Source organism: Ranitomeya variabilis, chromosome 1, assembly GCF_051348905.1.
Source record: "Ranitomeya variabilis isolate aRanVar5 chromosome 1, aRanVar5.hap1, whole genome shotgun sequence".
NCBI classification, from domain to species: domain Eukaryota; kingdom Metazoa; phylum Chordata; class Amphibia; order Anura; family Dendrobatidae; genus Ranitomeya; species Ranitomeya variabilis.
Window position 1 is genome coordinate 236,026,160 of NC_135232.1, and position 24,495 is coordinate 236,050,654.

The following is a 24,495-nucleotide window of genomic DNA, read 5'->3' on the forward strand; positions in this document are numbered from 1 at the left end:
CGCCCTTAATCCGAGCAAACAAGTCTGACAATAGCGGCAAAGGATACTGAAACTTAACAGTGATTTTATTCAGAAGCCGATAGTCTATACAAGGTCTCAAAGACCCGTCTTTCTTGGCCACAAAAAAGAATCCCGCACCGAGAGGGGAAGAGGATGGACGAATATGCCCCTTCTCCAAAGACTCCTTGACATAAGAACGCATCGCGGCATGCTCGGGTACCGACAAATTAAATAATCGTCCCTTAGGAAATTTACTGCCAGGAATCAAATCTATAGCACAGTCACAGTCCCTATGAGGAGTAAGAGCACTGGACCTGGACTCACTGAATACATCCTGATAGTCACACAAATACTCAGGAACTTCTGAAGGAGTAGAAGTAGCAATAGACACCGGCGGAGAATCGCAATGAATTCCCTGACAACCCCAACTTGAGACAGACATAGCCTTCCAATCCAAAACAGGATTATGGGTCTGTAACCATGGCAGACCTAAAACGACCAAATCATTCATTTTTTGCAGAACAAGAAAACGAATCACCTCCTGATGTTCAGGAGTCATGCACATGGTCACTTGTGTCCAATACTGCGGTTTATTTTCCGCCAGTGGCGTAGCATCAATTCCTCTGAGAGGAATCGGAACCTTTAAAGGCTCCAGGACAAAACCGCAGCGCTTGGCAAACGACAAGTCCATAAGACTCAGGGCAGCACCTGAATCCACAAATGCCATAACAGGGTAGGAAGACAATGAACAAATTAAAGTCACAGACAAAATAAATTTAGGCTGCAAATTACCAATGGTGACAGGACTGACAACCTTGGTTAGGCGTTTAGAGCATGCTGATATAACATGTGTAGAATCACCACAGTAAAAACACAGCCCATTCTGACGTCTATGATTTTGTTGTTCGGTTCTAGTCAGGATTCTATCGCATTGCATTGAGACAGGTGTCTGTTCAGACAACACCGCCAGAGGTTTAGCGGATTTGCGCTCCCACAAACGCCGATCAATCTGAATAGCCAGCGCCATAGAATCATTCAGACTTGTAGGAATTGTAAAACCTACCATCACATTCTTAATGGCTTCAGAAAGGCCATTTCTGAAATTTGCGGCCAGCGCACATTCATTCCATCGAGTAAGCACGGACCATTTCCGAAATTTTTGGCAGTACACCTCAGCTTCATCCTGGCCCTGAGAGATGGCCAGTAGAGCTTTTTCTGCCTGAATTTCAAGATTAGGCTCCTCATAAAGCAATCCGAGCGCCAGAAAAAACGCATCAACATCCGCCAATGCAGGATCTCCTGGCGCTAACGAGAAAGCCCAATCCTGAGGGTCGCCACGCAAGAAGGAGATAACAATTATAACTTGCTGAGCTGAATCTCCAGACGAACGAGGTTTCAAAGATAGAAACAATTTACAATTATTCCTAAAATTCCTAAATTTAAATCGATCTCCAGAGAACAGCTCAGGAATAGGTATTTTAGGCTCTGACATAGGACTGCTAACAACAAAATCCTGAATGCCCTACACACGTGCAGCAAGCTGATCCACACTAGTAATCAAGGTCTGAACATTCATGTCTGCAGCAAAGCTTCAAGCCACTCAGAGATAAAGGGGAGGAAGAAAAAAAAAAAAAACTCAGAACTTCTTTTCTTTTAATCCCACTTCAGCAATGCATTAACTATTTATTGGCCTGGCATACTGTTATGATCCCAATGGCAGGGGACCTCAGAGATTACAGCAAGTCTGCAAAACATAAATACCAGCTCATAGGGAAGTGGTAGCTAGGCTGACCATATACCTGATCCTAGTGCAAACACTAACAGCAGCCGGGGAACGTGCCTACGTTGATCCTAGACGTCTCACGCCAGCCGGAGAACTAACTAACCCTATCAGGGAAAATAAGACCTCTCTTGCCTCCAGAGATAAGACCCCAAAGTAATACAAGCCCTCAACAAATAATAACGGTGAGGTAAGAAGAAAAGACAAACGTAAGAATGAACTAGATTTAGCAAAGAGAGGCCCACTGACTAATAGCAGAATATAGTAAGAAGACTTATATGGTCAGCAAAAAACCCTGCAACATATCCATGCTGAATATCCAAGAACCCCCAAACCGACTAATGGTGTGGGGGGAGAATATCAGCCCCCTAGAGCTTCCAGCGATATCAGGAATCACATTTTGTAAAAGCTGGACAAAAAATAAGAACAATGCAAATGATCAAAAGAACGAAAGCAGGACTTAGCTTATCTTGCAAAGAACCAGGACCTGAAGACAGGAGCAAACAGAAGTAACTGATTACAATGATGCCAGGCACTGGACTGAGAATCCAGGAAGTTTAAATAGCAACACCCCAGGCCTAACGAAGCAGGTGAGTACCAACCTGGTAAAAGACAATCCAAGAGCCAAATCACTAGTGACCACAAGAGGGAGCCAAAAAGTATAGTTCACAACAGGGACCAGCCCTATACAGGCTGCCTCTTTCTGAGGCACTGAAGCCCGGTAGCCAGAACAACGAGGGAGTAACGACCTTTATGCCTTGCTCCAGAGACCGGCAGGACAGCTAATTTCACGTTACCTGTCCGCCCTACACCCAGGAGGCATGTTGGCACCCCTTAGAGGCTGGGGCATGATAGAGTCCCTATAAACCGCCTCAAGCCACCAGTCATACGGGTTTGTCCTATCCTATATGGGGGACAGAAAGAGAGACATTACATCTGTGAGGACCTTATGTGAAGCCTTAGGCAGTAAGGAACTACAACACTGCAGTGCAAGGGAAGGCTAATGATTTCCACCTGGACAAGGGGACTCTGGACTTGCCTCCAAACCAGCCAGACCCTGCCTGCCCTGTGATCTGGTGCTCTAGACTGTGGATGCTGAAGTCTTCAGTAAAGGTAAAGAGACTGCAACCTTGTGTCCTCGTTCTTCACTGTGCCATTCACCATCCACCATCTACAGACTGGGAAGCCCTGGGGATATACTTCACCTGTGGGAAGGTATACTGTTATGAACTGGTGGTTTAGGAGCAACATGGGACGAGCTCTGGAGGAGGTGGTACCTGTACTGACCGCTGTTCCTGAGCTTAACACAACACTAGAAGTAGCCGTGGGATGTTCCTGTCACTCCCTAGACACCTCGTCACAGCCGGAGGACTAACTACCCCAAAAGATAGAAACAGGAAAGCTATCTTGCCTCAGAGAATATCCCCAAAGGATAGGACAGCCCCCCACAAATATTGACTGTGAGTGGAGAGGGAAATGACATACGCAGAATGAAACCAGGATGTAGCAAAGGAGGCCAGTCTAGCTAGATAGATAGAACAGGACAGAATACTGTGCGGTCAGTATTAAAAACTAGAAAAATCCACCACAGAGTTTACAAAAAATCTCCACACCTGACTAAAGGTGTGGAGGGCAAATCTGCTTCCCAGAGCTTCCAGCTTAACTGAATAAATCCATACTGACAAGCTGGACTAGAAAAAACATAGAAAGTGCAGAAAGATTAAGTCCACAACAAGTGGACTGCAAAACAACAAAGCAAGGACTTATCTTTGCTGAACTGGTCAGAATATCAGGGAAATCCAAGCAGAGATGTGAATCCAACCAGGAACCATTGACAACTGGCACAGGCTGAAGGATAGAACCAGGCTAAATAGCCGAGCCAGAAAGACAATCAGTGGAAGCAGCTGCTGACTACTAAATCCAAGGAGCAGCAGTACCACTTAAAACCACCGGAGGGAGCCCAAGAGCAGAACTCACAAAAGTGCCACTTACAACCACCGGAGGGAGCCCAAGAGCGGAATTCACAACAGTATTCCCCCCTTGAGGAGGGGTCACCAAACCCTCACCAGAGCCCCCAGGCCGATCAGGACGAGCCAAGTGAAAAGCACGAACCAAATCATCAGCATGGACATCGGAGGCAACAACCCAAGAATTATCCTCCTGGCCATAACCCTTCCACTTGACAAGATACTGAAGCCTCCGCCTCGAAAAATGAGAATCCAAAATTTTCTCCACCACATATTCCAACTCCCCATCAACCAACACCGGGGCAGGAGGATCAACAGAGGGAACAACGGGCACCACATATCTCCGCAACAAAGATCTATGGAAAACATTATGGATGGCAAAAGAGGCTGGAAGGGCCAAACGAAAAGATACCGGATTGATAATCTCAGAAATCTTATAAGGACCAATAAACCGAGGCTTGAACTTAGGGGAAGAAACCTTCATAGGAACATGACGAGAAGATAACCAGACTAAATCCCCCACCCGAAGCCGGGGACCAACACACCGACGGCAGTTAGCAAAACGTTGAGCCTTTTCCTGAGACAACGTCAAATTGTCTACCACATGAGTCCAAATCTGCTGCAACCCTGTCCATCACAGAATCCACACCAGGACAATCAGAAGGCTCAACCTGCCCCGAAGAAAAACGAGGATGAAAACCAAAGTTACAAAAGAAAGGCGAAACCAAAGTAGCCGAACTAGCCCGATTATTAAGGGCAAACTCGGCCAATGGCAAGAAAGCCACCCAATCATCCTGGTCAGCAGACACAAAGCATCTCAAATAGGTTTCCAAGGTCTGATTAGTTCGCTCAGTTTGGCCATTTGTCTGAGGATGAAACGCCGAAGAAAAAGACAAATCAATGCCCATCCTAGCACAAAAGGCCCGTCAAAACCTAGAGACAAACTGGGAACCTCTGTCAGACACAATATTCTCCGGAATGCCATGCAAACGAACCACATGCTGAAAAAACAATGGAACCAAATCAGAGGAGGAAGGCAATTTAGGCAAAGGTACCAAATGGACCATTTTAGAGAACCGGTCACAAACCACCCAGATAACAGACAATTTCTAGGAAACAGGAAGATCCGAAATAAAATCCATGGAAATATGTGTCCAGGGCCTCTCAGGGACCGGCAAAGGCAAAAGCAACCCACTAGCGTGGGAACAGCAAGGCTTGGCCCGGGCACAAGTACCACAGGACTGCACAAAAGAACGCACATCCCGCGACAAGGAAGGCCACCAAAAGGACCTAGCAACCAAATCTCTGGTACCAAAAATCCCAGGATGACCAGCCAACACCGAACAATGAACCTCAGAAATTACCTTACTTGTCCATCTATCAGGAACAAACAGCTTCCCCACAGGACAGCGGTCAGGTTTTTCAGCCTGAAATTCCTGAAGCACCCGCTGTAAATCAGGGGAGATGGCAGAAAGAATCACCCCTTCCTTAAGAATGCCAACCGGCTCAAGGACTCCAGGAGAATCAGGCAAAAAACTCCTAGAGAGGGCATCAGCCTTAACATTTTTAGATTCCGGAAGACACGAGACCACAAAATCAAAACGGGAGAAAAACAGGGACCATGGAGCCTGTCTAGGGTTCAGCCGCTTGGCCGACTCGAGGTAAATCAGATTCTTATGATTGGTCAAGACCACAACGCGGTGCTTGGCTCCCTCAAGCCAATGTCGCCACTCCTCAAATGCCCACTTCATGGCCAACAACTCCCGATTGCCGACATCATAATTGCGCTCCGCAGGCGAAAACTTTCTGGTAAAAAAAAGGCACACGGTTTCATCAAAGAACCATCAGAACTCCTCTGAGACAAAACGGCCCCTGCCCCAATCTCAGAAGCGTCAACCTCAACCTGAAAAGGAAGAGAAACATCCGGCTGACGCAACACAGGGGAAGAAGTAAATCGGCGTTTAAGCTCCTGAAAGGCCTCAACAGCCGCAGAGGACCAATTCGTCACATCAGCGCCTTTCTTCATCAAATCGGTCAGGGGCTTAACCACACTGGAAAAGTTGGCAATGAAACGGCGATAAAAATTAGCAAAGCCCAAAAATTTCTGAAGACTCTTCACAGATTTGGGTTGAATCCAGTCATAAATGGCTTGGACCTTAACAGGATCCATTTCTATAGACGAGGAAGAAAAAAAAAAAACCAAAAAAGAGACCTTCTGAACTCCAAATAGGCACTTAGACCCCTTCACAAATAAAGCATTATCACGAAGGATCTGGAATACCATCCTGACCTGCTTCACATGAGACTCCCAATCATCGGAAAAAATCAAAATATCATCCAAATACACAATCATGAATTTATCAAGATAATTGCAGAAAATATCATGCATGAAGGACTGAAATACAGAAGGAGCATTAGAGAGCCCGAAAGGCATCACAAGGTATTCAAAATGGCCTTCGGGCGTATTAAATGCAGTTTTCCATTCGTCACCCTGTTTAATACGAACAAGATTATATGCCCCTCGAAGGTCAATCTTAGTAAACCAACTAGCCCCCTTGATCCGAGCAAACAAATCAGAAAGCAAAGGTAAAGGGTATTGGAATTTGACCGTGATCTTATTAAGAAGGCGATAATCAATACAGGGTCTCAAGGAGCCATCGTTCTTGGCAACAAAAAAGAATCCCGCTCCCAATGGTGAGGAAGACGGCCGAATATGCCCCTTCTCCAAAGACTCCTTAACATAACTCCGCATGGCGGCATGCTCTGGCACAGACAGATTGAAAAGTCGGCCCTTAGGGAACTTACAGCCAGGAATCAAGTTAATAGCACAATCACAGTCCCTATGTGGAGGAAGGGAACTGGACTTGGGCTCATCAAATACATCCTGGAAATCCGACAAAAACTCAGGAACTTCAGAAGAGGGGGAAGAGGAAATTGACATCAAAGGAACGTCACTATGTACCCCTTGACAACCCCAACTAGTCACAGACATAGATTTCCAATCCAGCACCGGATTATGTCCCTGTAACCATGGAAAACCCAGTACAACAACATCATGCAAATTATGCAACACCAGAAAACGGCAATCTTCCTGATGTGCTGGAGCCATGCACATGGTCAGCTGAGTCCAATATCGAGGTTTATCCTTGGCCAACGGTGTAGCATCAATGCCCCTCAAAGGAATAGGGCTCTGCAAAGGCTGCAAGGAAAAACCACAGCGCCTGGCGAATTCCAAGTCCATCAAGTTCAGGGCAGCGCCTGAATCCACAAATGCCATGACAGAAAAGGATGATAATGAGCAAATCAAGGTCACAGATAAGAGAAATTTAGGCTGTACAGTACTGATGGTAACAGACCTAGCGACCCTCTTAGTACGCTTAGGGCAATCAGAAATAACATGAGCAGAATCAGCACAGTAAAAACACAGCCTATTCTGGCGTCTGAATCCCTGCCGTTCTGCTCTAGTCAAAATCCTATCACATTGCATAGGCTCAGGACTCTGCTCAGAGGATACTGCCATATGGTGCACAACTTTGCGCTTGCGCAGGCGCCGATCAATCTGAATGGCTAGAGACATAGATTCGCTCAAACCAGCAGGTGTGGGGAACCCCACCATAACATCTTTAAGGGCTTCAGAAAGACCCTTTCTGAAAATTGCTGCCAGAGCCTCCTCATTCCATTTAGTGAGCACAGACCATTTTCTAAATTTCTGGCAGTATACTTCTGCCGCTTCCTGACCCTGACATAGGGCCAACAAGGTTTTTTCTGCATGATCCACAGAATTAGGTTCGTCATACAATAATCCGAGCGCTTGAAAAAATGCGTCTCCATTAAGCAATGCCGGATCCCCTGATTCAAGGGAGAATGCCACGCAGCAGAGAGATGACAATTTTAACCTGCTGAATGGAATCTCCAGAGGAACGGGGTTTCAAGGCAAAAAACAATTTGCAGTTATTTTTAAAGTTCAAAAACTTGGATCTGTCCCCAAAAAACAAATCAGGGGTTGGAATTCTAGGCTCTAAAGCCGGAGTCTGGACAACATAATCTTGGATACTCTGCACTCTTGCAGCAAGTTGATCCACATGAGAAAACAAACCCTGAACATCCATGCCAGCGCCAAAATCCTGAACCACCCAGAGATTAAGAGGGAAAAAAAGACAAAACAGAATGCAGAAAAAAAATGGCTCAGAACTTCCTTTTCCTTCTTTTGAGATGCATTTAATTCATTTGTGGCCAGTTGTACTGTTATGAACTGGTGGTTTAGGAGCAACATGGGACGTGCTCTGGAGGAGGTGGTACCTGTACTGACTGCGGTTCCTGAGCTTAACACAACACTAGAAGTAGCCGTGGGATGTTCCTGTCACTCCCTAGACACCTCGTCACAGCCGGAGGACTAACTACCCCAAAAGATAGAAACAGGAAAGCTATCTTGCCTCAGAGAATATCCCCAAAGGATAGGACAGCCCCCCACAAATATTGACTGTGAGTGGAGAGGGAAATGACATACGCAGAATGAAACCAGGATGTAGCAAAGGAGGCCAGTCTAGCTAGATAGATAGAACAGGACAGAATACTGTGCGGTCAGTATTAAAAACTAGAAAAATCCACCACAGAGTTTACAAAAAATCTCCACACCTGACTAAAGGTGTGGAGGGCAAATCTGCTTCCCAGAGCTTCCAGCTTAACTGAATAAATCCATACTGACAAGCTGGACTAGAAAAAACATAGAAAGTGCAGAAAGATTAAGTCCACAACAAGTGGACTGCAAAACAACAAAGCAAGGACTTATCTTTGCTGAACTGGTCAGAATATCAGGGAAATCCAAGCAGAGATGTGAATCCAACCAGGAACCATTGACAACTGGCACAGGCTGAAGGATAGAACCAGGCTAAATAGCCGAGCCAGAAAGACAATCAGTGGAAGCAGCTGCTGACTACTAAATCCAAGGAGCAGCAGTACCACTTAAAACCACCGGAGGGAGCCCAAGAGCAGAACTCACAAAAGTGCCACTTACAACCACCGGAGGGAGCCCAAGAGTGGAATTCACAACAGTATACCATCTAGCTGCCATAATATCACTCCAGCGGACCCCTTAAAGCAGCGTCGGTCACCCTGACCGAACACCACAGGTGGCGTCACGAACACAAACTCCATCCCTTTAAAGACCTTTCCCTTTTACATGGATGTCCCAGGGCCATGGACCTGGTCAGCCACCGTGACATCCCCCTGTGAACCGAAGAACCCGGTACCGAGCACCCCACGGCCCCATGGGGCCGCTCTATCTGCTCCATAACAATCCTTTCAGTTTCAAGGTAATCCTTATGCTACTTTCACACTAGCGTTTTTCTGCGGACGTCTCAAAGCGTCGGCGTGACGCATCGATGGATGCGTCACAAATAGTGAAAAACGGACGCAACGCATACAGTATTTCAACGGATCCGTCGTAGATCCGCTAGACGGTTCCGTCGAAAAACTGGATCCGTTTCATCTGTTGTGTCCGTTTTTACTATCTGTTTCATCCGTTTTTATGACGGATCCGTTTTCCCTGCCTAAAAATGGGATTCTCCTTATGTGATTGGCTACTGGAGAATAGGGAAAACTATATATTGAATGTTTTTACAGTCCATCTTTGAAAGGGTTTAGAGAAAGTGGCAGAGATGGAAGGAGTACTTGTGAGGATTGCAAACGTAGTTACCGATGTGATTTTTGAGACAAATCGCCTGGATATAATGGTTCGGGAGAAGGAGGCGGCAGCAGCAGGAAGACGGAGGATGCTTCAACCTCGACGTTGCAGACTATGGATTCATCCCATTAATGCACCTCGGATGACCCGGGGTGTATATTCTACTCTGTACATGGAGTTGCGCCAGAACCCGGAGAAATTTTTTAATTATCTTCGGATGAGGCAGGAGCATTTTGATTTGTTGCTGGAACAAGTTGGGGATGTCATTCAAAAGCAGGACACACGCATGAGGTTTTCCATTTCACCGGCGGAGCGGCTGATGGTGACCCTGCGGTAAGCTCTTTTTTTTTTTAATCATTGTTCATATTTAAACCTTCACATCAGCAGTGAACATGCTCCACAAAATACTGCGCTGAAACACTGCATTGCATTTTCTGGAGCATGTTAATTTTTTATTGTTTGTGGCCATTACTAATTTTTTAACACCTGCTGCATAAGAATGCACAGATGTAAAAATGCTGTTTTTAATGTGCACTACAACAGACAAAAAAATCCGCAGTGCCATTTTTTGAAACTTAAAAAAAAAATTGTAACATTTGTGTAAATTGTTTAAAAATGTTATGTGGGTTTTTGCAATTTTTACTAACATTTTTTTTTTTTTCACAGCTTCTTGGCTACAGGAGAATCCCTTACGTCACTACACTACCAGTTCCGCCTTGGAGTTTCAACTATTTCCGGAATTGTAAAAGGCACCTGCTGCACTCTATGGGATAACTTGCACACGGAGTACATGCCACCACCGACAAGGGACATCTGGCTGCAGAGTGCAGAACTGTTTGAGAAACTGTGCCATTTCCCAAACTGCTTGGGTGCAGTAGATGGGAAACACATCCGCATAGCCAAACCGGCAGGATCAGGCTCAGAGTTCTTCAATTACAAGAAGTACTTTTCTATCGTACTCATGGCCATTGCAGATGCCAACTGCAAATTTCTGGCTGTGGACATTGGAGCCTATGGCCGGTCCAACGACTCCCAAGTATTCAAAAATTCACCGATGGGCCATTGTTTGTATGGAGACAGTTATGACTTTCCACCAGGAAGAGCACTCCCGGGAACAACTGGACCACCTATGCCATTTGTTTGTGTGGGTGATGAGGCCTTCCAGTTATCCCCACATCTCCTCAAACCGTATTCAAGCAGAGACTTAACCAGAACAAAAAGAGTGTTCAATTACAGATTAACAAGAGCAAGAAGAGTGGTGGAATGTGCATTTGGCATTCTCACAGCAAAGTGGCGTGTGCTGCTCACCGCCATAAGACTGCACACACAAACCGTGGATGAGGTTGTAAAGGCCTGCGTGGTCCTACATAACTATGTACTTTCCAAGGAGCCTGTTTCTGTGGAAGATGAGGACTTGGAGACCACCCTGTGGGATTACAACAGCAGCTCTGTACGTTCCGCCGGTTCTGTTTCCAGAATGAGGGACCACTTTGCAGAGAATTTTGTTTCACCTGTGGGCAGGGTGCCATGGCAAGAGAACATTGTGTGACATCTTTTTTCATGTCTTGGTGATTAATGTTTGTGTAAAAAGTTTTTTTATTGACACCAACTTTTAATAATTACTGTCCAAAACTTTGGTATATTTTGGGTAATAAACCAAATGTTATACCTTCTAACGTGTGGTGTGTAATGTTTTTGTACATTTAGTTAGCATACTTAAATGAAGGCACTTCACAAAGAAATTCTTTTTAAACCAAACCAAATTTTATTTTACATATTACAATACAAAATTTGTGATACTTTTTTTTATAAATAAAAATTTTTTGGTAAATATTTTTTTTTTGTTTTGGTAAACCTTTTTCATTGGTTACCCTTTTATTTTTGGTAAACTTTTTTTTTTAAGTAAACTTTTTGTTTTGTAAACCTTTTTTTTGTAAACCATTTTTTTTGCAAACCATTTTTTTTTGTAAATTTTTTTTTTGTAAACTTTTTTTTGGGTAAAATATAACAGCATACAACAAATTACTACAAATCGGTAAAGTGTGGGGTGGAGATAGTAGTGGAGGGGCTGGAAGGTTGGACCACATCGATAGGCGGGGAAAACCTACTGGGTTGGGGTGTAGTGGAAGGGGGGGAAAAAACAGGAGGCTGAGCAGGGGTGGGTGTTGTTGGGGTAGGTGGAATACTAAATGGGGAAGGTAAGGTGGAAAAGGAAGAAAACATTGGGGAAGACACTTGGATTTGGGGCCGGGATGGGAATTGGGACTGGGTTGTGTATTGCGACTGTGTTTGGTATTGGGCCTGGGGTGGGAATTGGGACTGTGTTGGTATTGGGCCTGGGGTGGGAATTGGGTCGGTGTTTGGTATTGGGCCTGGGGTGGGAATTGGGCCTGCGGTGGGAATTGGGCCTGGGCAGGGAATTGGGACTGGGCAAGGAATTAGTACTGGGCAGGGAATTGGGACTGGGCAGGGAAAGTTGTAGTGGCTGTGTGGGGAGGTGTGGGAGTTTTGGATTTGGACATGACCCGCAGTAGAGCAGCATGGCAGTCGTGTATTACCTGCATCTGCTCATCAAGACTAAGCTTTTCCATGCTCCTGAGGATAGATTGAAAAAAAAGGTTGCTTGGAGCTTGACTTGCATCTGAATGCAGCCTATCCAAGCGACTGCTGTTTTCACTGATGCGTGCTTGCACCATGTTGAACCCAGCAGTCACTTTCTCTCCCAAAATTTTGAAAGACCTTTGGAAGGCTGCATTCAAATGTAAGAACTCAGGAGCATAGCTCCTTTCCGGACCCCTCTGTCGCTGCCGCCACGAACCTAATGGTGGTCTAGACGTGGTAGGATCAGAGGGGTGTGGTAAAGGGAACGCTATGTCTTGACCAGCAGATTCAAGTAACGAAGGCTGCGATGCTGCTCCAGTGCTTGCAGAGGTGGATGGGGCAGAGGTACCGGAAGGGCCAGACGAGGGGTCAGAGGGGTGGGGTCTACTGACGTGGACCTCGGTGGCGGACTCCTGAGAGATCGCTCCTGAGGGGTCCAAAGTAGATGCAGGCACCCGATGACTAGAGAAGGTGCTGTGAAATAGAGAAAAAAACAATTAATATATTGATAGGGGAAAAGCCCTGACTGAAACCAAAGAAGTTATACAGGTAAACATGGTGATTTATTCAATGGGCTGTTGAATACTTACACTCTACTCAACATACTTTCACGGAGGAAGGAGAGGGCACGACCATACTTATACCGAATCCTTCGACGTCCTGATGAGCCACTCGGGGCCTGCATCTCCTGGTTGAACTCCCTCTTGAAGCGATCCCTGAGTGACCGCCACCGCTTCCTAACCCTTTCACCTGTAAAGACAAGAATAAAAGCAAGTGTTAATTAAAACACATTCCATTCAGTTCAAAACATAAATGAAAAGTGAATACTTACATTCTTGAGTCTGCTGCCTTGGCTCAAGGTCGTCCCACCTCGGCAATACGTTCTGGCATACTTCCTCCCAGAGCCGACGGGTCACATACGTATCAGCATGCCTGCGGTCAGCCATATTCCACAGTGGCTCCGGCTCGCGGACCTCCTCGATGAGGCGCTCAACATCAATTCCCATGTCCTCACCGTCTGAGTCGGGAGCACGCTGTGAAGACTGAAAAGAAAAAAAAAAGAAAAAATTAATACACTAAAACCAAAAACTACAGAGAAAAAAAAAAAATTACTCACTGCTGGCTGACCGCGGCGGCGACCACCATGTCGACTCCGGGAGCGGCTGGGAGGATCCTCCTGGCATTGGCCTGAATGTGCAGCAGACTAAAACAAAATAAAAATAGATATCTTTGATATAGTCATATGTTGTATGTGTACAGTGATGTATCATGATCTGTTTTGTGTTGGGTGCACTGTGATGTGTGAAGCAACTGTTTCGCCACAACTTACACTCTGTGCGCCCGCTACTTGCATCTCTCCACCCGTCTCGTCCCCTTCTGAGAGCCCCTCGGCTGCTTCAGCTTCCTGTGAAAACATAATTAATGCATATAGAGATTAACAGAAATTTTAACTAACACCCAAAAAAATTAAAACATTTTTAACTGACTGCTACACGCTGTCTCTCTGGAGGGGTGCTATCAGAAGAGGACATTCTTGCTGTGGTCCCTGGTGGCTCTGAAAGTAAAAAGACACTTGTAATCTGTTATACACATTGAATTGGCAGCTTTAGGGTCTTCAAAACTTACATCTGGAAATTGTCTTGCTGTGTGTGCACGTGGCTGTTGTCCCTGGCAAAGGTGGCCTGTGGTTCCTGGTGGCTGGCAAGGTGGTTGGGGTCCCTGGTGGCTCTGTAAGTAAAAAGACACTTGTAATCTGCTATACACATTGAATTGGCAGATTTAGGGTCTTCAAAACATACATCTGGAAATTGGCTTGCTGTGTGTGCACATGGCTGTGGTCCCTGGCAAAGGTGGCCTGTGGTTCCTGGTGGCTGGCAAGGTGGTTGGGTCTCTGGTGGCTCTGTAAGTAAAAAGACACTTGTAATCTGCTATACACATTGAATTGGCAGATTTAGGGTCTTCAAAACTTACATCTGGAAATTGGCTTGCTGTGTGTGCACGTGGCTGTGGTCCCTAGCAAAGGTGGCCTGTGGTTCCTGGTGGCTGGCAAGGTGGTTGGGTCCCTGGTGGCTCTGTAAGTAAAAAGACACTTGTAATCTGCTATACACATTGAATTGGCAGATTTAGGGTCTTCAAAACTTACATCTGGAAATTGTCTTGCTGTGTGTGCACATGGCTGTGGTCCCTGGCAAAGGTGGCCTGTGGTTCCTGGTGGCTGGCAAGGTGGTTGGGTCCCTGGTGGCTCTGTAAGTAAAAAGACACTTGTAATCTGCTATACACATTGAATTGGCAGATTTAGGGTCTTCAAAACTTACATCTGGAAATTGGGTTGCTGTGTGTGCACGTGGCTGTGGTCCCTGGCAAATGTGGCTTGTGGTTCCTGGTGGCTGGCAAGGTGGTCTGTGGTTCCTGGTGGCTTGCAAAGATGGCTGTGGTTCCTGGTGGATTGGAAAGGTGGCTGGGGTTCCTGGTGGGTCTGTAAGTATAAAAAATTTATAGTTATACCCACCCCCCAAACTCATCTAATAGATTTAGTAACCACCCTGCTCAAATGATGTGAGCAATGTTCATGCAGGCCAACACCAACAGTTTTGAGAAACAAACCCAAAAACAAATAGATCCAAGGCACACCAGTTTGAGCTGGATTACCTACTTCAATAGTATGTGCAAGCTGTAAAACCATTTCCCCCTATCACCCCCCAAAAAAAACCCTCTTGTAAAATTTAAATTCCTACACATAAGTTCAAAATGTATTTATCACATATGTGGTTTGAAAATATTCCTTTAAAAATAACTTTAAAAAATTAAATTCCCCTTTAAAAATTTTTAGATTACCTTTTATCTTAAAAAATAAACCCTGAACCAACACAGTATTGCATGTGTAACCATTTGTACATACACCAGTTTAAAATTTACCTTTGTGAAATAATACTAAGGACATTTTTAGAAAATTTTTATTAATTCTTTTTTAATTTTTTTTTTACCATCACAATAGGAGCTAAAATGCTCTTTATTTTAAATACAAGTACATCAACTGGAAATGTGTTCAACAATAAAACAAAAAAAAATTACAGAAAAAACAAAACACACACGCAAGACATACGCTCACACATTGAAACCACATGCTGCACAGACCACACTACTTGAGAAATACATCACAGTAAAAAAAAATGCATGTGAAATCACAGCACGTGAGTGCATGGACGCATGCACCCGCAATCACCCAGGCGCATGCACGAAAGCACACAGGCGCATGCACAATGAATGCACACGCACAAAAGCACACAGGTGCAGGCATAACGCACGCACACACACACAAAAGCACACAGCCGTACGCCAGCACACACAGATGCACACACACAAAAGCACACAGTCGGAGAAAAACACAAAGACGCACACAGACACGCACACACACGCATGCACCAACACACATACGCAAAAATGGCAGGACTCAGGCTGGAGCTGGACGCTGGCTGTCTTCACAGTGGAAGGCCTCATGCTGGAGCTGGACTCTGGCAGGACGCTGGCTGTTGAAGGACGATGGCAGGCCACTGGCTGTATTCAGGTTTAGCTCTGGCTGTATTCAGTAGTACGTCATACAGACACAAACACATGCACACGCACACACAGACATGCACACAGACGCACACAAAAATGGCAGTTTTAGTACTCACACTGGCTGTAAGGCTGCAGCTTGAGGTTCTGCAGCTGGCAGGTCTCTGGACGCTGGCAGACTGGGCAGATGCTGGCAGGCTGGGCAGATGCTGGCAGGCTGGGCAGATGCTGGAAGGCTGGGCAGATGCTGGCAGGCTGTCTTCAGGCTGTCAGTCTGTCTTCAGGTTGGCTGCTGTTTTCTGTCTTCTTGCTGGCACATTTGGGGTTGAAGCCCCAGGCCTGGTTTATATAGATTTGGGGATGTCTGGCGAATTGGCAACAAAATCCTGCTTCTGCTCAGTGTAAAAAAATGCATTGCAGCGCTGCATTCCGTCATACGACTTGTCCTGACGCATCCTGCGCCCATAGGATCCATTCTAGCCAACGACGCATGCCGCAGGATGCGTCGCGACACGTTTTCCCGGCGCAGACAAAAAACATTACAATCAACGTTTTTTCCAGACGACGTGTCGCCACATTTCGACGCAACCGTCGCACGACGTACACAACGCGTGACAATGCGTCGCGATGCGTCGCCAATACAAGACTATGGGGAAAAAAACGCATCCTGCGGGAGATTTTGCAGGATGCGTTTTTTTCACAAAACGACACTTTTAGACGTCCGACGAACAACAGTAGTGTGAAAGTAGCCTTAGCAGCAATATAAAGTATTTGGACAATTGTTATTCCAGAAGGAGAATTTTCAGATAATTATGTTTTATTAATTAACTTCATACTTCAGCTTTTTTCTTTGATTGCAATGAAATACATAATATACTCATGAACTGTATTTATAAATAATAGAAAAGTAGAATTAATTAAAAGTCTAAAATATTTCCCACAGCCCTGACATATAGCTACGGTTTTATAAATCTAAGCCTCATAATCCAGGAAAAGGAGTTTTTCTTCCAATTTCATTAGTTCACTCAGTTTCCATCTCACAAAAATAGCATTGCTAATGAATAGATATTTTGGATTTGTAGAAACTAGAAATGTGTTGGCAGGATAAAGTTTACCAAACACAAAAAATGAACAGTATCATCTTAGGTAAAATATATCTTAGGAATACATGGAAATTTCAAATACAAAGCATGCTCTTTTCAAAGTATAGATTAGAGTCATTTCTAAGGTATCCAAGGATAATGCCTATCGCACTAAATCTTTCTTTTGGTGAACACTGAAACAAAAGATTTCTAAACACCCAATGACTCCTTCTAGAGTATGATATAAGTGCATAACACATAACAATGAAATCGAAGTTCAGATAGTACTAAGAAGATATGGAATGGCCAATTAATTTGCTGTTCTCCAAATAAGGTCTTCAATTCTAGCAGACAAATGGCAATATAATTTTATCATTGACTTTATTTCGAGGTTATTCCCTAGAACTAGATAGAAGAGATACCATGCAGGTTTATCGATCTTAGCTTTACTGACTAGACACCAAAAATGAAACAATCTGTAGTTTTCGAAGAGCAGTCAACCTAATTTACTCAGCAGATTGAGGTAATGATTACAATAAGAAGCACTTAAGACAAATGTAATGGCAATCTAGGGTCAATGTTGCCTGCTGGGAATTAGCCACATTTCAGTAAAATAATGTTAACCCTTTCTGAAAGAAGGATGTGTAATAAAATGTGCAACATAATATTGATATGAAAACTAGTACAAATATTCCATGCTTAACTTATGGCTAACTGAGGTTTGCAAGTCACAGAAGATAAATTATCCCTTACCAGATAGAATTAAATAAGAAGAATGCCTTGTTTCATAATGATACCTGAATTGTTTTGTGAGAGACCAAAGGACAAAAAATATATAAGTATATATCTCTAAAATGAACCCAGGTATCATTAACCACTTCATGACCTTGGGAATTTTCATTTTTCCATGTTCGTTTTTCACTCCCCTCCTTCCCAGAGCCATAACTTTTTTATTTTTCCGTCAATTTGGCCATGTGAGGGCTTATTTTTTGCGGGACAAGTTGTACTTTTGAACGACATCATTGGTTTTACCATGTCGTGTACTAGAAAGCGGGAAAAAAATTCCAAGTGCGGTGAAATTGCAAAAAAAGTGCAATCCCACACTTGTTTTTTGCTTGGCTTTTTTGCTAGGTTCACTAAATGCTAGAAATGACCTGCCATTATAATTCTCCAGGTCACTACAAGTTCATAGACACCTAACATGACTAGGTTATTTTTTACCTAAGTGGTGAAAAAAAATTCCAAACTTTGCTAAAAAAAAAAATAATAATTGCGCCATTTTCCGATACTCGTAGCGTCTCCATTTTTCATGATCTGGGGTCGGTTGAGGGCTTATTTTTTGCGTGCCGATCTGGCATTTTTAATGATAGCATTTTGGTGCAGATACGTTCTTTTGATCGCCCGTTATTGCATTTTAATGCAATGTCGCGGCGACCAAAAAAACGTAATTCTGGCGTTTAGATTTTTTTCTCGTTACGCCGTTTAGCAATCAGGTTAATGCTTTTTTTTATTGATAGATCAGGCGATTCTGAATGTGGTGATACCAAATATGTGTAGGTTTGATTTTTTTAAATTGATTTATTTTGATTGGGGCAAAAGGGGGGTGATTTAAACTTTTATATTTTTTTATTTTTTTCACATTTTTTTTAACTTTTTTTTTTACTTTTGCCATGCTTCAATAGCCTCCATGGGAGGCTAGAAGCAGGCACAGCACGATCTCCTCTGCTACATAGCAGCGATCTGCTATTCGCTGCTATGTAGCAGAAAATCAGGTGTGCTGTGAACGCCGACCACAGGGTGGTGCTCACAGCTACCGGCGATCAGTGACCATAGAGGTCTCAAGGACCTCTATGGTTACCATTCAGAAGCATCGCCGACCTCCGATCATGTGACGGGGGTCGGCGATGCCGTCATTTCCGGCCGCCCGGCCGGATACGGTAGTTAAATGCCGCTGTCTGCGTTTGACAGCGGCATTTAACTAGTTAATAGCGGCGGGTGAATCACGATTTCACCCGCCGCTATTGCGGGCACATGTCAGCTGTTCAAAACAGCTGACATGTCCCGGCTTTGATGCGGGCTCACCGCGGAGCCCTGCATCAAAGCAGGGGAGCTGACCTCGGACGTACTATCCCGTCCGAGGTCAGTAAGGGGTTAAAAAAAGAAAGGCATCCATTCTTAATACCATCTGATAAAGGGAAATGTATATATTTGTATATGTATATATATATATATATATATATATATATATATATATATATATATATATACACAGTGTATATATATATATATATATATATATTTATATATATATATATATATATATATATATATATATATATATATATATATATATATATATATACATATACTGTATTTATATATATATATACAGGTGCTTCTCACAAAATTAGAATACCATCAAACATTTAATTTATTTCAGTTCTTCAATACAAAAAGTAAAGCTCATATATTATATAGAGCAGACCTGGGCAAGGTGCGGCAAAGTGCTGTCCGCTCGCTCGCTGTCTCCCGCAGTCAGCATTGGTCGAGGATCAGTGTGTGAAACAGCTGACGCAATGACGTCATGTCATCACTTCAGCTGTCTACCACTGGAGACAGCAACAGAAGCAAAAGCAGGGCACCTGGGAATGGGACAGAGGTGAGTATGTGGTGTTTTTTCTTTTCTTATCATGTGTATGAACATGGGGATACTATGGGAGGGAACATGGGGATTCTATGGGGTGAACATGGGGATTTTATGGGGTGAACATGGGGATTCTATGGGGGTGAACATGGAGATTATATAGTGGTGAACATGGGAATTCTATGGGGTGAACATGGGAAGTCTACGGGGTGAACATGGGGATTCTATGGGATGAACATGGGGATTCTATGGGGGGAACATGAGGATTCTACAGGGGTGAACATGGAGATTCTATGGGGGTGAACATGGGGATTCTGTGGGGTGAACATGGGGATTCTATGGGGGTGAACATGGAGATTCTATGGGGGTGAGCATAGGGATTCTATGGGGGAAACATGGGGATTCTATGGGGGTGAACATGGAGATTCTAAAGGGGTGAACATGGGGATTCTATGGGGTGAAAATGGGGATTCTATGGGGTGAACATGGAGATTCAAAGGGGGTGAACATGGGGATTCTATGGGGTGAACAGGGGGATTCTACGGGGTGAACATGGGGATTCTATAGGGTGAACATGGGGATTCTGGGGGGGTGAACATGGGAATTCTATTGGGTGAACAAGGGGAGTCTATGGGGTGAACATGGGGATTCTTTGGTGTGAACATGGGGATTCTATGGGGGGAACATGGGGATCCTATAGGGGTGAACATGGAGATTCTGTGGGGTGAACATGGGGATTCTATGGGGGTGAACATGGAGATTCTATGGGGGGGAACATAGGGATTCTATGGAGGGAACATGGGGATTCTATGGGGTGAACATGGGGATTCTATGGGGGTGAACATGGGGTTTCAATGGGGTGAACATGGGGATTCTATGGGGTGAACATGGGGATTCTATAGGGGTGAACATGGAGATTCTATAGGGGTGAACATGGGGATTCTGTGGGGTGAACATGGGGATTCTATGGGGGTGAACATGGAGATTCTATGGGGGTGAACATAGGGATTCTATAGGGTGAACATGGGCATTCTAAGGGGTGAACATGGGGATTCTATGGGGTGAACATGGAGATTCTATGGGGGTGAACAAAGGGATTCTATGAGGTGAACATGGGAATTCTATGGGGTGTACATGGGGATTCTATGGGGATGAACATGGTGCTCATGTCGTATATAGGGAGGCTGTGTGGGGCTCATGCCGTATATAGGGAGACTGTGTGGGGCTCATGCCGTATATAGGGAGGCTGTGTGGGGCTCATGCCATATACAGGGAGGCTGTGTGAGGCTCATGCTTTATATAAGGGGCTGTGGGAGGTTCAAATATATATATAGGGGGTGTCAGCAAACTTAATTATGCTCAATATTAAGTGATACAATTAATATTAATAAAATAATATTGAGTAGAATGGTCTCTCATGTGGCCCCTCGGGAAAATTAATTGTCCACCCCTGATATAGAGTCACTACAAACAGAGTGATCTATTTCAAGTGTGTATTTCTATTTATATTGATGATTATAGTTTACAACCAATGAAAACCCAAAAGTGACTATCTCAGTAAATTAAAATACTTTATAACACCAGCTTGAAAAAAGATTTTAAAATGCGAAATGCTGGCCTACTGAATTGTATGTTCAGTAAGTGCACTCAATACTTGATAGGGGTTCCTTTTGCATCGATTGCTGCATCAATGTGGTGTGGCTTGGTGGCGATCAGCCTGTGACACTGCTGAGGTGTTATGGAAGCCCAGGTTACTTTGATAACAGCCTTGAGCTCATCTGCATTGTTGAGTCTGGTGTCTCTCATCTTTCTCTTAACAATACCCCATAGATTATCTATGGGGTTAAGGTCAGGTGAGTTTGCTGGCGAATAGTGTTGAGCGATACCGTCCGATACTTGAAAGTATCGGTATCGTAAAGTATCGTCCGATACCGGCAAAGTATCGGATCTAATCCGATACCGATACCCGATACCAATACAAGTCAATGGGACTCAAGTATCGGACAGTATCCCTGATGGTTCCCAGGGTCTGAAGGAGAGGAAACTCTCCTTCAGGCCCTGGGATCCATATTAATGTGTAAAAGAAAGAATTAAAATAAAAAATATTGCTATACTCACCTCTCCGACGCAGCCTGGACCTTACCGAGGGAACCGGCAGCGTTCTTTGCTTAAAATGCGCGCGTTTACTGCCTTCCGTGATGTCACGGCTTGTGATTGGTCGCGTGCCGCCCATGTGGCCGCGAAGCGACCAATCACAGCAAGCCGTGACATAATTTTCAGGTCCTGAATGCCTAATTCTAGGCATTCAGGATTTAAAAATTACGTTACGGCTTGTGATTGGTCGCGTCGCAGTCACATGGGCGACGCGACCAATCACAAGCCGTGACGTCACGGGAGGCAGGAAACGCGCGCATTTTAAAATTACGTCACGGCTTGTGATTGGTTGCGTGCCGCCCATGTGACCGCGACGCCACCAATCACAGCAAGCCGTGACGTAATTTCAGGTCCTGAATGCCTAATTCTGCATTCAGGACCTGAAAATTACGTCACGGCTTGCTGTGATTGGTCGCGTCGCGGTCACATGGGCAGCACGCGACCAATCACAAGCCGTGACGTCACGGAAGGCAGTAAACGCGCGCATTTTAAGCAAAGAACGCTGCTGGTTCCCTCGGTAAGGTCCAGGCTGCGTCGGAGAGGTGAGTATAGCAATATTTTTTATTTTAATTCTTTCTTTTACACATTAATGTTGTTTCGATACCGATACCCGATACCACGAAAGTATCGGATCTCGGTATCGGAATTCCGATACCCGCAAATATCGGCCGATACCCGATACTTGTGGTATCGGAATGCTCAACACTACTGGCGAATCAAGCACACTGATACTGTTGTTTTTAAACCAGGTATTGTTACTTTTGTCAGTGGGGACAGGTGCCAAGGCCTGTTGATCAAATACATTTCCATCTCAAAAAATCTTGTCAGCAGAGGGAAACATGAAGTGCTCTAAAATTTCCTGGTAGATGACTGTGCTGACTTTGGTCTTGATAAAACACAGTGGAGCTACACCAGAAAATGACATGGCTCCCCAAACCATCACTGATTGTGGAAACTTCAAACCAGACCTCAAACAGCTTGCATTGTGTGCCTATCCACTCTTCCTCCTGTTATGGATGATATGTGAAGATATATATATAAATCAAATCAAGCTTATATTTAAAATGGACGCTTTGCTTAACACATGCATTCATTCATGTCATTTTTAATGTGTTCTGATTCTTCCTTATGACAAAGTTCCTTCTTGTCAACAAGTTATATAAATATCTGAATGGACTATGAGATGGTTGTATAACCCACCAAGCTTATCAAGAGTAAATCTACCTGTGCCTGATGATATTGCTCCCCTCATAAACCAAAGATCGACATAATGTGTGCAAAACAGATGCCAGCTTGACCTAACAATATACATTAGAGTGATAACCAGTAGCAGCAATAACCATTAGAGTAATGATCCTATAGTAATAAAGATAATGACACGTGACATGTGTAATCAGCAATAACTGGCAATAATTATTAGCTAAAAAACAAATGAGGTAATGTGCTGAAACAACCTAATTTTTCCCTATAAAAACTGTGCTTCTTGACCAATCAAATCAGAAATCATTTGAGACACGACTTGCTCTTGTCCTATGTATTTCTCCGGCCGTAAACCTCCAAGATACAATTTGGCAGCAGACCATTAAAATATCAACACATGCATCTCGTGTGCCCTAACACTCGGCGTCCACACGTGGGGATAGAATGAATTTTTGGAGATGACCAGCCATGAAGAAGACCTCCAATCTTAGAACAAACCACTCGAGGGTGGAGAGTGCACCTCCTACTAGGTAAGAAAATCATTCATCTTACCTATAACCCTTCAGTGTTTCTGTGCTGAGATAAAGGTCAGTCGGCTGTCAGACTCGGACATAGTGACCGATTTGATACGTCCTAGCACCAAAAACTCGACCTGGTCATGATTTCCTTAATTGTCTGCCTTATATGCTTTGTCTCTCTGTTTTTCTGTTTGTTTGCATACGTGATTGTTACCTCAGCCAGCCTGAAAAGAAAAAGAAAGGGAGACGTAGTGAGCAAATTCACTGTCACTCTGGTTCCGATCCTGCTCTTGGCTTGGCCGATGGTTCACAGAAGTCTGACCCCTGTGCCTCTCCCAATGGGCAAGTGGGAGTAGGGGCTTCTTTGCTCTTGAGTGATTTTCCAATCAATAAGTGGTTGGTAACTTCTTGTGGGATCCCACTGGAAATCACCTAAGGTGATGGTGTTCTAGCTGCAGCATAAGTTCATAGGTTTTATTCTATATGGGTGGAAGGATAATTACAATTACCACATTGATGTGACTGAGTAATTGCTGTCTCCCTATCTACTTAAAGCATGTTTTGCCCAGGTGTAGACCTTTCATCTCTACAAATCAGGCTGGCATATGGATGGATAAATTGTGAAGTGTTTTGGTGTCGAGGATTCACAGTTGAAAAGTTTTGCAAAGTCTGGTATCAGTGTCATCATAAGCTGTTTTCTGTCTGTTTTCTGTTTGTATTGTACGTGATTTGCTGGCAGGAGGCGTACTAGCATATAGTTAAAGTTTTGAATTTCTTCTTTATATATTCATTGTGAGATTAGAGAATTAGTTATAAACTGGTTTTGTTTTTGCATACTTTAGAATTGTAAAGTTGATTGTTTGTTAACGTATTCATGTAAGGAGAGAATTTCTTAAATGGTAATTGCTTTCACTTGTATAGACATCGTTGATAGCTTGAGATCAAGGTCCATTGTTCCTTTTAAGTTAATGTTTACATTTTTTGTGTGACACTTATGAAATGATATTTGTTAAAGTGAAAGTGTTGTGAAAGTAGATATTCTAGTTTTTGTTCTGATGTTTTTAGATTACATATTGTCTGGAATCACAAGATCTTTTAAATACCCCGGTGGTAATTGTTAGCTAATTTCCTATATTACTGTGTCCAAGATAACTAGATGTTACAATGTCACTGAGACCCCTTTCCCTGCTCATGAAGAGTACATATAGCTTCTCCAGTCACATGCCCAGAATCAGTAAGCACTTACATAAAGTATACCTACCAGGTTAACTATTCAAAACCTTGTGAGAATTCTGTCTCAAGAAATAGATG

The 24,495-nt window shown here is 44.0% G+C and overlaps 1 long non-coding RNA gene across 1 annotated transcript; it reads right to left on the minus strand.

Annotated features, from left to right (window-relative positions):
• Window positions 1-13,381: 13,381 nt before the first annotated feature.
• On the minus strand, window positions 13,382-13,677 carry LOC143793889 (uncharacterized). The gene is made up of 3 exons (XR_013220319.1): window positions 13,658-13,677; window positions 13,519-13,586; window positions 13,382-13,436 (listed from the first exon to the last, which is right to left on the minus strand). It is a non-coding gene; the product is annotated as an uncharacterized LOC143793889 (long non-coding RNA).
• Between the last annotated feature and the right edge of the window lie 10,818 nt (window positions 13,678-24,495).